Source organism: Lontra canadensis, unplaced genomic scaffold (assembly GCF_010015895.1).
Source record: "Lontra canadensis isolate GAN:19392208 unplaced genomic scaffold, GSC_riverotter_1.0 scaffold424, whole genome shotgun sequence".
Lineage (NCBI taxonomy): Eukaryota > Metazoa > Chordata > Mammalia > Carnivora > Mustelidae > Lontra > Lontra canadensis.
The window spans coordinates 78,669-92,502 of record NW_022631417.1 but is presented as its reverse complement, the minus strand read 5'-3'; the positions used below and the strand labels follow the sequence as shown (position 1 = coordinate 92,502).

The following is a 13,834-nucleotide window of genomic DNA, read 5'->3' as shown; positions in this document are numbered from 1 at the left end:
CAGTCGTCTGGGCAGGACCCGGAGACTGAGGGTGGGGTGGAGGGGGGCACCCCAGCGCCTGTGGGGTCTGAGCAGGTGGGCCCACCCCAGCCTGGCTCGCAGGAGCAGGCACAGCGGCTCAGGTCAAACACGCCGTGGAGACTGCAGAGGCTGCGGACATCTGTCTGGCCTGGAGTAAGAGGGAGAAGCAGGACTCAGTCTCTCTGGGGAGGGGGAAGAAGCCCATGCGGTACTCCCCTGTGTGAGCCCCTCCAGCAAGGCTGGGCTCATTTCATAAGGTCATCTTTGTTTCTAGGTACTTCTAGTCAATATGTGTGGCCTCCCAAGGCCCTAGCATATGCTTGGGGACAGGGGAGGGAAGTGCTGACACAGAGCCTAGTGACTTCTCTCTCTGAGTTTGGGGGCTGCACTCTCCACCCCCAAAGGGAAAGAAGAGATGCTTTTTCTAATTCATACCAAGGTCCTTTATGGACTAGTGATGCCCACCTAAACCTGAACCACTTCTCCACCTTCCTCTTTTTTGGTGCCCTCTCCCCTCATCTACCCACCTGTGCCAGCCTGGGCTGCAGCGGGACAACATCCCCCAGCGCACTGTTCCTTGAGCCCCTTCACCAGCTCCTCCAGGATCTCTAGCCGGACCTTCAAGGCCTGTACCTCTGAAGCAGGAACAGGGGGCTCCGTGCCCGGGGGACAACCACAGCCGGCTGAAGGTGGCAGGTTGATTCGGTGGGTAAAAACCACCTGCTTCTCCCCTCCTTCCACGGTGTGTTCATAAAGCCGAGAAGAGGGGCTTCCGCCAACGGGCTCCACTGTGCGGCCCCCTGGCTGGGGAGGAGGCCGAGGGGCTGGGAGTGTCACATTGGACCGTGGAGAGAAAGGGCCTGCTCTGACTGTGCCCAGCAGTACCAACAGGGCCAGTCTGGAGATTAGGAACCATTGGGCTGGCATCACTCAGGAGGCTGCAGGGAGAGAGGGCACATGTGAGCAGCTTCATGGAGAAGGAGACAAGATAGCTCCCCACGTCCCCTAATATACATACCCACAGTTCCACCATACATAACTAATCTACCAACTCCAATGCATGGGAAACTCCACATTCAGCCCAAACTTAAGGGATAGCCTCCTTGGGCCAATTTGGTCTCTCCTTGCTTTCTGATGTCATTTGATTACCCAGCTCCCTGCCCCCTCCCACTTTTTTGTCTCTATTTTTCCATCCACACTGGTCTTTTGTTTGTTCTACAGATATTACAAGCTTACATTAGTCTAAGGGCCTTTTAGCTGTATGTTCTGTCTGGGATGCTCTTCATGACTGGCTCCGTCTTGGTTTAAATGCGACCTCACATGTCTTACATCCCAAGACCTTCCCTGGTGCCCACTGGGAATGGGCTTCCATTACTCTGTGGCAGTATCCTGCCCATGTTCTTCATGGCATTTACTGTTGCGTGAATCACCTGTTCCTGTGGGTCCTTGTCTATTCTCTTTCTCCCGCTACCAATGTGAGAACAGGGACCTCGTTTGTCCTGGCACTGCTGTATGCCCGTGTCTGACACACAGGGGCTGCCCAACACCTTCTTGTTGAACGGATTAGCAGATGAGTGTACAAGGCCAATCCTTCCGCAAGCACCTGCCATCTAGCTCCTACTGGCTTCTTAGGTGAAGACTATCCTCTCTCTCTCTTTTATTCAATCCCTTACTCTCCACTAAATCCTTCTGTCAGCTTTTATAGGAGCTCAAGTGTCTCCTGTTGTTTGGGAAAATCCTTCTTCCTCAGTGCTTACATTACCAAATATCGAAACTGATAAAGGTGCAAGGATAGATAAATAGAATAGAATAGTGTCCAGATATAGACCCACACATGTGTGGTCACCTGATAAAATGACAAAGGTGGCACTGCAACTAAAAAGAGAATGGATGCTTGCAACAACGTGGATGGAATAGAGGGTATTATGCTAAGCGAAATAAGTCAATCAGAGAAAGACAATTATCATATGATCTCTCTGATATGAAAAATTTGAGAGGCAGGACAGGGTGTTGTGGGGGGTAGGGAGGGAAAAAATGAAACAAGATGGGACCAGGGAGGGAGACAAACCATGAGAGACTCTTAATCTCAGGAAACAAACTGAGGGTTGCTGGAGGGGTGGGGGATGGGAGGGGTAGGGTGGCTGGGTTATGGACATTGGGGAGGGTATGTGCTATGGTGAGTGATGTGAATTATGTAAGACTGATGATTCGCAGACCTGTACCCCTGAAGCAAATAATACATTATCTGTTAATGAAATTACAAAAAAAACAACTTACTATAAAACTAAAAAAAAAAAAAGAAAGAAAAGAAAACGGATGCTCTTTTTGATAAATGAGGAAAGATCCAAATGAAAAAAAAAATTATTCCTGCCTTATGTCCACATATAGAAATTGATTTGAAGTGAATCTAATGGACCTAGTTATGAAAGGCCAAGCAATACCTTTCAGAAAAATATCATATAGAAGAAAAATAGGAGATATTTTTACAACCTTAGAGTAAGCAAATATTTCTTAAAACATAACCACATAAAATTTAACCATGAAAGATTTTACACAAAACTTAACCATAAAAAAGAGATGGATACATTAGGATTCATTAAATTGATCACTTCTGGTCATCTAGAGACACCACTTAGAGAATAAGAATACAAGTCATACCTGGGATAAGATGTATGAGAAATGCCGGGAGGTAGGGAGAGAGAGATAGAGATAGATATTGACTGAGAGTGAGAGAGAGGATCAAAATCTAAAATAAGTAACCCCTGCAAAACAAAACAACAAACAAAAACAAGACAGGCAAGAGGAGAAGGGAGTTGGGAGAAATTGGAGGGGGAGACGAACCATGAGAGACCATGGACTCTGAAAAACAATCTGAGGGTTTTGGGGGATGGGGGTGGGAGGTTGGGTAAGCCTGGTGGTGGGTATTATGGAGGGCACGTATTGCAAGGAGCTCTGGGTGTGGTGCATAAACAATGAACTCTGGAACACTGAAAAGAAATTTTAAAAATAAATAAAATTAAAAAACAACAACAACAACAAAAACAAGACAGGCAGCTCAGGGGTGCCTGGGTGGCTCAGTCATTAAGCATCTGACCTGAGCTCAGGTCATGATCCCAGCGTTCTGCCATCTAGCCCTGGCGCCCTGCTCCATGCTCAGCCGGAAGCCTTCTTCTCCCTCTCCTTGTGCCCCTACTTGTGTTCCCTCTTTCACTGTCTCTCTCTCTGTCAAATAAATAAAATCTTAAAAAAAAAAAAAAAAGACAGGCAACCCAGTGTTTTAAATTGACAAAAGTCTTAAACAGTTACTCTAGGAAAGAATATATTCAAAGGACCAATAAACATACGGAAAACAAACATATATAGGTGTATGACAAAACTAGTAACCAGGGAAATGCAAATTAAAACCATAACAAGATGCCATTATATCGTCATTAGAATGGCTAAAATTAAAGATGGTATTGCTTGATATTGGCAAGAATGTGAAGCAACTGGAACTCTCCTAAATTGCAAGCAGGAACATAAATTAGTGTAACCTCTTTGGAAAACTGTTAGGCAGTATCTACAAAGCAATTCCATAACCCAGCAATTCCACTTCTTGGTAATTATCCAACAGAAATGACTGCATATATTCTCCAAAGATATGTACAAGAATGTTCATGAGATTTTTTTTTTCATATTAGCCAAGTGAAACAAGTTTTATGAATAGTAGAACAGATAAATTGTGGCATGATCACACAATGAAACACAGTAATGAAAACAACCTCTTGCTACATGTAATAACAGACGATTTCATATACGCAATGCTAGCAAACGAAACCAGATGCAAAAAGAGAACTTTGTGAATGATGGTATTTACATGAAGTGCAAAAACAGGCAGTTAATCTTTACTATTCGAAGACAGGATCACTAGAAATATTTTGCACTTTGATCTGGGTGGTGGTTAAACAGATGTATACATATTTAAAGATTAATTGAGCTATATACTTTAGATTTGTGTATTTCATAATATGAAAGTATTATCTTAAAAAAACAACAACAGGGCACCTGGCGGCTCAGTCAGTTAGGCACCCAACTCCTGATTTCAGTTCAGGTCATGATCTCAGGGTTATGAGATCGAAACCCGCTTCGGGTCTGCTGGAGATTCTCTCTCTCCCTCTGCCCCTCCCCCCTCCCTCATGCACACACATGTGCTCATGCTCTCTCTCTTGCTTTCTCCCTGAACAGCAACAACCAAAACCTTCCCCAATCTCATACTCCCTCCAGCCAGCACATATTTCCCTCCTCTACTTCATGGCTTCAGTTGTCAAAGATTTATCTGTACTCACTGTTTCAATTCCCCATATCCCATCCCATGCATACCTCAGTGCTCTCTCATCTGGCTTCCCCAACTCCTTTCAACCTATCAGACAGCTCTCCCTAAGCTTGCCCAAAGATTTCAGTGTCAGAAAATCTGAGAGACATTTGTCTTCATCTTCCTTAACCTGACTCAAAAATCGCTGGATACCGCTGACTACATCTTCCATTTCACAGCCTTTTCTATTCGGCTGTCAGTGCAGTAGCCAGGAGGAGGGCTATGTGGATCTCAAACACCTGAAATGTGCCTAGAGTAACGGAAGCACTGAATTGTACCCAGTATTTTTTAAAAGCACCCCAGGAGATTGTAAAGTGCAGCTAAAGTCGAGACCTACTTTTCTAGTCACTCACCTAGGTGCTTTCACCCAGACCCAGGATTTTAATTTCCAAACTATATCCCAATTTATAAACTAGCCTGGTCATCTCCTCTTAACTCCAAGTGATGTATACAACTACCTACTTGGCAACTCTTCTTGGGCACCTCAAATTCAACATGCCTGAAAATGAACTCATGGTCACCCTTCCTGTACCCCTTCCCTCCTCCACTGTGTTCTCCACTGCAGCTCACGGCCCCACCATTCATCCAGCATTACAACCTAGGAACCTAACCCCCATCAATGCCACCATATTTTGTGATATTTCCCTTACTTTCTCATAAACATCTCTTTAATTTCCCTATTTCTCTTTCTCTCTTTGAGTTAGAATTCAAGCCATCACCTAGCTTTTGCTTCACAACTGCATTTGCCTCCTAGCTTGTCCCTCTGCTTCTACTCTTGCCCCTGACATTCTCATAAAGGCAACTAGGATGTCCCACTCCCCCTAAAAACTCTCCAGTGTCTCCCTTCTAAATCCCCTTCAAACACTGACAAACAGTCCTACATCATCTGGCCCCTGCTGACCTCTCCCACCTCATCTCCCACAATACTTCCTTCCCTCTCTCCACTCCAGTCCCATGGACCTTACATCTCTCACGCCCTTCCCAATCCTAGGCTTTTGTATATAGTGCTCCCTCTGTGTGAAACGCTCTTCCCTTTCCTCATGGCCTCCTCTTCTCTTCTATCTCAGCCTCACATTGCTTCTTCAGGGAATCTTTCCTGCCCAGGTCCCCCAACATGTTATATCAAAGAGCCCTGTAACAGGACTGATTTTTTAAAAAGAGTCATGTAACTCCCACTTGTAGCATTATAACAATTTATACTTATATATTTATTGGTGGGATTATTTTAATGCTTTCTTGCCCATACTCAATCTTATGCACTAGACTGTAAGGTCCATGAGGGCAGGCATGGCACTCGATTTTTTTCTTGGCTGTCATATCCTTGCATCTAGCATGCATTAGGTGCTTGATAAATACTGACCATATAAGTGAATGAAAAGTTTAATTTAAGCTGAGGACTAGCAACAGGGCCGGAAATAAGAACAGGACCAAGGTCAGGGCTAGGACCACGGACAGTGTCTGGGACAGGAAGCTAGACAGAAAGAGCAGCTCAGGCAGCAGCAGCTCAGGCAGAAGCCAGGCTAGTGAGAAAGCTGGGTGTGGATTCTGGCAGGGCCAGATAGAACAAGCACTTTGGGAAAGTGTTGAGCATGATCCCCCCAAATCTACCAGAGCTATATGCTAACACTCGGATCCACCAATCCCACCCTCAGCAATACACCCACCATAGCAGTACTACTCTTAATAGCCCCAGTCTGGGAACCACCCAAATATCTCACATCAGTGTAATAGATGAAATGAAGTGTGGCTTATTCATACAGCAAAATAAAATAAGGCAATGGGAACAAACCCAACAAACTAAGCAGGGGGGTCTGGTTCTTCCTCTCCCCCTCCCCCACTCATGCTTGCTCTCTCTCTCTCCCTCCCTGAAATAAACAAATACAATCTTTTAAAAAATTCTATGCATATGAAATCTGAGGAGAAATGACGTTAATCTGTACTGTCACAGGTCAGAAGTGTGGTGCTCTTGGAGGAGTAGTGACAGCAGGGGCAGAGCGGGGCAGGGAAATTCTGAGGTACTAAATATCCTATTTCTTGATCTGGGGGCTGGTGCCCAGCTGTGTTTGTTCGTGGGACCCCTTGGGGCAAGGATTGGAGAGCATAGGGAGACGAGGGTTAGAAACATGTTCAGGGTGAGCCAGGACAGGGGGCTGTGGTGAGCAGTGGAATGTGGAGGGTTCAGTTGGGGTGAAGGGCTAAGCAGAGGTGTGGGTGGTTGCCCAGTTCTTTGGGACCAGAGAGGCAGAGAGAGGAAGGCAGGGCAAGTGTGGAAACACTGACTGGTGAGGAGGGAAGGGACGATACCCAACACACACACACACACACACACACACACACACACACACACTTCCTGGCTTGCTACTCTGAAACTTCTCCTCTGAGTCTGAGAAAAAAGAGTTTCAGGGCGACCAGCCATCCATCACACAGCCACCAGCCCAGGAGAGACGGAAGGAAAGCTGGATGCCAGGGAAAGAGCATTTCCGCACTAAGAGGCCGGAGAAGCCCAGGGAGAAAGGTCTGGCAGGCAGGCAGTACTCTATCCCTGGGCCCCTCAGCCCGTCAGCTTGGAGTGTAGCCTTGGGTACAAGGTGAGCTCTGAGGTACCCTCAAAAACTTTCACGCTGTGTCTAAGGCCATGCAAACCAAGGGGTGTGTGCACACACAAATACATGGACATATACAAGTACACCCAAGTGTGCGCTCATCCACAAATACAAATATGAACACACTGGTACACAGATACACACATCCATCCAAATTAGCCTGCAATTTGCAGGCACACGTGTGTGTGGAGGTGCGCACTCATGCACACACACACACACACACACACACACAATCTCCTCTTCGTGTTTCCTCCACATGCATTCATAGGGTGATGCCTAAGAAAGTCAATTTCTCATGGTTCTCAGAGGGCAGTGTGTGAGTCAGAGAACATAGGTGGAGTGAGGAGAACCAAACAGGAAGCCCTTCCCCCGGGGGAAGCAGAAGATTCCTGGAGCCCCACAGCCCCGGGGGTCTTTGCGAGTTGTCTGGAACCCACCCTGGCCATTGGATCCTGCATCTTACCCGAGGTTGGGGCAGAGGGGAAGAGAGTCTTTGTAACAGGACGGAGAGAATTGCAAAAGTAGTGAGGCAGTTCTGAGAGGAGAGGAGTAGCCTCCATAGTTCATGACCCAGAGTCTCCCTCCCCATCCCCCCTCCTGCCCTGTCACAGCCACCCCTCCAGCTTCGCACTTCCAACTCTTGGAAGAATTCCCCTCTTCTCTCAGCACTAGGAAAGGAAAGAACTTGGATGTCTCTTGTATCTCCCCCTTATCACCTCCCTACAGCTGTCTGGGGCTCCTTTCTGCGGTGGGGAGGGGGGATGTGGCCTCACACCCTTGGCATTGTCCCCACACTTGGAGGGCTGGCAGAGGTGGGGGCATCATCCCAGCTGTGACTCAGCTTGCCTGGTATTCATGTGGTGGCCAACTTTGACACTTCGCTCATCAGGGACTGTTGGTCCCAAGAGGTGTGGAGAAGGGCTGGCTTCCATGAGGGATGTTCCAGAGCTGGGGGATTTGGGCCCCACCCCTCTGCCTCCCTCTGCCCCTCCTGCCACATAAGGTTTGAAATTAGAAGGATTCCAGGACCATGAGAGGAAGGAGGGAGATGAGGGAGGGTTCCACATATTGGGCTGGAACCAGGAGGTAAGGAGGTGCCAAGGAGAGATTTGGGGGATCCAGATGTCCCTTATTCTGGGGAGCTAATGGGCCAGAGGAATGGAAAAAGTAAAAGGATTTCTGGGCCCCCAGTGGAAGAGTTAAGGGGGCAATGAGGGACAGCAAGGCAGGTTCTGGTGCTGCACTGGGTGATCAGGACTCAAAGGAAAGGGAGTTTGAGGAACTGAGGTGCCAGGTCCCCAAGGGAGCGGAGGCAGGGAGAGAGAGAGAGGAGGGGGGAGGAGGGAGCCAGGGATGTGGGGAAGCGGGCGGGGTCTGGAAGCGGACAGCGGACAGCCGGCAGCTGCGGTGTTTCCGATTTGCTTCCCAGTAGTTCCTCTCAGTTCCATTTCCAGTTCTTTCCAAGTCATTAAATTCTTTCCAGGCGAGATAAGGGGCCCGCCCACCCCACCCAGGGCGTGTCACGTGTAGTGGCGGGGGGTGGGTTTAGACGGACAGAAGCAGGGAGAGCCTGGAACGGGGACGGGGACGGAAGGAAGACGGAGCCCCTGTGCCCCTGGAGGCATCTCTCAGTCAGCCCAACCTCGCTGAACCGTGAGTCATGGGTGCAGAGCTCTCAGCCAAGAACAAGTTTTAGGATCTTCCCCGCAGGCTCTGTGCCCTTCCCAGACCTGGGAATCCTGACTCTGCTCCATTTCAACATTTCCTAAAGGCTTAAGACCCCCAGTCCTCCCTCCCAGACCTTGCAACCCACATGCTGAGAGGCTCCCTCTGGCACCTTCCTGGAGCTCTAGCTCAGCCGCTCCAACCAGAGCACTTGGGGTTCCACCAGCACTTTCCTCCTGAGCTTCAGCTGTCCCCTAGCTCAGCCTCTAGCCCGGGGTTTTCCCCCCATCTGACCACGGCTGAGTCCTACCTCCTGATAACAACCTCCACCCTGCTGCCACCCACTGATCCTGTCCAAACCCTGGCACCCACAGCCCCCACTCCATGTGCGCACACCCGTCTCCCCCACACACACCACATGCTGACCCATCCCTCCAGACACACCCTCCGGAGAGAGTCTAGTCCCCAGTGCAAGGTCCCATTTCCTCTGTCCTAACAGAAAGTCTGCTCTGTGAGGCTCTCCTGCGAGCTCGCCCGCTACACCTCTGCTGGGGTAGGGATAGGATAGAGCCCCCGTTGCTCCCAGATCTTTCCTTGTTCTTCCCAGAGCTCTGTTCCTTACCTGGGCAACAGGCGACTGCAGTGCCTCTGCACCTGCTCTGTTCCTGAACTTGGGAAGGGAGTTTTCAAGATAGAGCAGGGCTATCGTGCCTCGGCAGCCTGAGCTCCCTGGAGGTCCCCTTGCTTGTTTCCTGCAGCAGGGGCTCACTGAGCTGCGACCCAACCGTCGATCTCAGCAGCGACAGCAAGAAGGAGGGAGCCTGCAGCGAGCAGGGGGAGGAGAAGGGGAGGACCAGCATGAGGTCAGGGAGGGGAGCGGAGATAGGGCAGGTCCTCCCACCCCTCTAGTCCCTGCCAGGCCCTCCCAACGTCATCGCATGCCACCCCTCCTCTCCTCCCTGTCTGGGATCACTGAGTCCCACAATACCTTCGTCTTGCCCCCCAATCCCTGGTCCTACCTCCCACATCCTTTCCCTGTCCCATTTGTACTCTTCCTCCCATCCCAATGTTTGCCCAACTTGACATCCCCCATCCTTATGCCATTTCTCCTTTCCCCTCACCGTTTCCCTACCTGATGCTCCTGCTCTCTCACCAAATTCTCCTCTCGAACAACACCCTTGCCCATGGCCAGCCCCTCTCCCTCCTCCTTCCCTGGCACCTCCTCTCCCACCACTTCGCTCCAGCTTGGATCTTGCCCCACCTGCCTGTTGCCCAGCACCCGCTCTTTCTCTTCCTGCCATTCTCTCCTAGCAATGCGGAGCAGAGAGTGGGGGATGGGGTGGGGAAGGAAACCTCCTTCCCAAGCCCAAATCCCTCCCCAACGTCGGCCTTCTCTGGAACTCCTTGTCCCCACCTATCCCTGCCTGGTCCCATTGTTCCCACCTGAGCCTTCTCTCTTCTATTTCTATTTGCCCTGTCCCCATTGAGAGGCATTGCCTCTCCCCATCTGTTCTGCTCAGTCCACTGCCGGTTCTCAGCTTGGGATCACTGCCCCCTTTTCATTCTCACACCTCAGCAAATTCCAGAGAAATGGCAGATGAGGCTTGGGTACTGGCTAGGCAAGGGCTTTGCTGAATACCAGGATATACAAGACTTGGGAAGGAAGTTGGGGTTCAGGGGAGACAGGGAAGGGAAGCCGGAAAGTTAGGAAGGAGGTTTAGGAGAGAGGCTTAGGGATGGAGAGAGCTAGAAGTGAGAGGCAGATATGGGGATGGGGATATGAATGGCAGGGTGAAGTCAGAGGAATGGGGTCAATGTCTGGGTCCTGCAGGGGAGCAGCAGTGGGAAGGAGAATTAGGGGCTGGAGGAAGAAAGCACTTTGACCTCAGGCAGAGATAAGAAGACTGACACCAGAGGACAGGGCAGCAGGCACACCAACATGTAAGGACGCTGGCTGTTTCTCTGGCCCCATTTCCCTTGGTTGCTCACTACCCTGACCAGGGGCTGAAGAGACTTTTGCCACAGAAGGGAAATACCCAGGTTGAGGAATCCCCACCCAAGGTTTCACGAGGAGAGTCCTTGCTACCCCGCTACAAACCTTACCATTGGGGAAGGGCTTGGCCCTGTCATAGGTGATGGGGAAAGGGACGTGAAGGAAACTGTGTCTGAGTCTGCCACGAGAGTTGGATACAGGTGTCTGTGCCCTAGACTGGATCCCCCTGGTTGCGGGGCCATGTTGTTCCAGGGTCAGGGCACACTGGCACAGCGTGTGGCGGCCATGCGCTCAGTTAGCAACCTGAGGCGGAGGGCAAAGGCTTACATACACCCTCGCATGGGTGTCCCCGTGTGTCTGGGTGTGTGTGTGGCTGTTTTTTTCCTGGCTTTGATGGGGAGGATGAAGTCAGCATCTTGGACGGAACTGGGCTCAGCTTCCTTCCTCTGCCTTGGCCCAAAGCCCCCAGGGCCTGGAGTAGGTAACAACTTCCCTCTGATCCTGGGGGTGGGGTGGGGTGGGGAGGGGAAAGCACATGAAAGGGTGACAGAGGGTCTGAAACAGCATCTCTTAGGGAGAGCAGACTGCACATAGGATGTATTTCATCTTAAATCCCTAGATTTCAGTAATTATGTCCCACAGTCCTATCTGTTGTTTGCCCCATGCCTTAATCTTGGTTTTATTATTTACTAAGTATGGCCACCATAAATACACTTGGCCCGCAGAGTGGCCAGGGGACCCTGGAGATGTGAGAGCTCTAAGGATGGCCATGGGGTGTTTTGGAAGTCCACGGCAAGGGACAGAAGGGATAACAGACTCTCAGAGAAGAGAGTGGGATTGCAAACATTTACAAGGTTACAAGGCACTTGAGGAAGCCACTGGAAGCTTAACAGACATAATTTGAGGTTCCGAGGTCATCATTGTCTAAAATTTGATTCAGACCCTTGATTTAGGCTCTTGGAGAAGCTCCCATCTTACATATGTTTGCATCTTGTCAGGAAATCACCAGATCTAGCACAGATGCCTAATAAACGCTTATCACTATCGAACTGTGAGAGGACTGGGTGAGGAGGATGCAGAAAGGGAGTCTGGAAGGAGCCCCAGGCGTGGAGGCAGGGAGGCCTAGTGGGCAGAGCCGGTGGCCTTCACTCAGGTGTTTCAGGTGATGGGTAGATAGGTCAGGGTTGCTGACAGCTGTCCACGTGCTCTGGCTGGTCTCAGAATCCTCAGTCCAGCTGTCTTCGGTTCTGGGCTTCCATCCTCGAATGAACCTCCTTGTTCCTTTCCTCACCTCAGGAGGATCCAGGATAAAAGGTATAGATGGGAAGGAAAGGGAAAGACAAGGAGAAGGGAAGGAACAGAAAGAAGAATGAGGGCAATTAAGGGCAAGGACCTGAAGGAAAAGAGAAGGAACAAGGAGAGGCCAGGGGCTGTGATCCAAGGGAGCAGTCCCAGAGCGGAGAAGAGAGAAAACAGTTGTACTGGGCTTCCGTTGACAAAACACTTTCCAACAGAGAGCAGGCATGTGATTAATCCCACTTTGTGGCTGAGGAAATGGGGGATCACAGGCATCAGGTGACCTGTCCAAGGGACTTTTCTAGTGGTGGTGAGAAGGTGGGCCTCTACTCAGGCTTTCTGATTCCAAAGCCTATACTCTCTCCTCCCCCAGGAACAGCCTTGGAAAGATGGAAGACTTAGGGCAGAAACGAATGAAAGGGCTCCTTGGAGAACTTGTTTGAGAAGGAAGGGTAGAAGATCTGGCTCTTTCAAACATTTTTCTGTATCCAGTTATTATGCAGATTAAGTAAGAAGAAATCACCAAGTCTAAGCTGGGGGACTCAACATTCCACTACCAAGGAGATGGTGGGGAGGGGGGACTCGGAGAGAAGAGACAGCCTGAGATGAGAGATGGAAGAGAACCAAGAGGCTAGGACTGGAAAGGGGGCAACAGAGCCACATAAGGAAGGGTTTGGACCCCTCAGACTTCCATTGCCTGGAGACACGGGTGTGGGGAGAAGGGAGGAGGGAGGACATTGCTATCTCGTGACAAAGAAAGTCACACAATTGTTTTGTTCTCTGTTCTGGGGCGGGTGGGCGCCTATATTTACCAGAGGGACGGAGGTCGCTGTGGCAACCACACATCTGGGCCCCGGAATCCAGATGTGCTGTATCCAGAAGCCATAGCAGAACGATGAGGCAAACATTAGGCTCTCCAGTCCTGGCCCCCACAGCTGGGAAGAGGACAGGCGATTGGAGTGGGGAAGAGGGAGGGAGAGGGAGAGGGCCAAAGCGGGGGAGAAGAGAGGAAGTCCTGGACCAGGAATGTGGACAAAGGAGTGCAAAGGGAACTGGGGAGGGGGTGGCATGAAGTGGGAGGAGTTGAGCACAGGGTCAACAGCAGGAGATGAGAAGAACAAGAAAAAATAAACGGAAAAGAGAGTGAAGCAGTGGGGAGGAAGGGCAAAACACAAAAGGAGCGAGGAACAGACTAGAGTCCAAAAGACAAGGTGAGGACTCCTGGCCAGAAGGAGGGCAAAGAGAAGTGGGAGAGGAATCTAGAGCAAAGTGGGAGAGGTGATAGGTCTATGGGTTAGGAGTGATAAGAGGAACAAAAGGCCAGATCCTGAGGCAGGAAAGCAGCTCAACAGAAAGAGTGGGCCTGGGACAGGAGGGGACAACAGGAGGTGCAGGAGTGACCATGGCCACAAACTGATGAGGGCTGGTGGCCTTGGATAGGGCTGTGGCCTGGGATCTGCGTGGGCTGAATGCAGCGGCCAGACACTGACCTGCTTTCACCCTCCCACCTCGCACCCCCTGGCTCCATGCCCCTCCCACGCCTTTCCCCATTCCACTAACTCAGCCAACAGTCGACTGCCAGTTCACATCAGTGCCAGTGGTCCCTTGTCATTTGGTGTGGGGGTACAGCAGGCCCCACCCCAGGGCCCCCAGCCAGAGACAGCCCTCAGGCACTTCCCTGCACTGCCATCGAGACAGGGGGAGTGATGGCAAGGCGGGGCAGTGATGAAGCCAGCTGGGTAAGAGTGGAGTAAGAGGAGAAAAGGGCAATGTAGACAGGTGGAAGGGACAAGGGACAGGTGTGCCTTTCATGAACCAGGCACTGTGGACCTCTTTCACCCCCACACACACCCTGAGAAGAATGCAGGAGTATTTGATGCTACTGGTGAGGAATCTCAGACCCAG

The 13,834-nt window shown here is 50.5% G+C and overlaps 1 long non-coding RNA gene across 1 annotated transcript; it reads right to left on the bottom strand.

Moving 5' to 3' along the window:
• Positions 1-6: 6 nt before the first annotated feature.
• LOC116862981 lies at positions 7-10,743 on the bottom strand. Its single transcript, XR_004381746.1, has 4 exons — positions 9,773-10,743; positions 9,263-9,461; positions 549-959; positions 7-169 (listed from the first exon to the last, which is right to left on the bottom strand). It is a non-coding gene; the product is annotated as an uncharacterized LOC116862981 (long non-coding RNA).
• Positions 10,744-13,834: the final 3,091 nt, after the last annotated feature.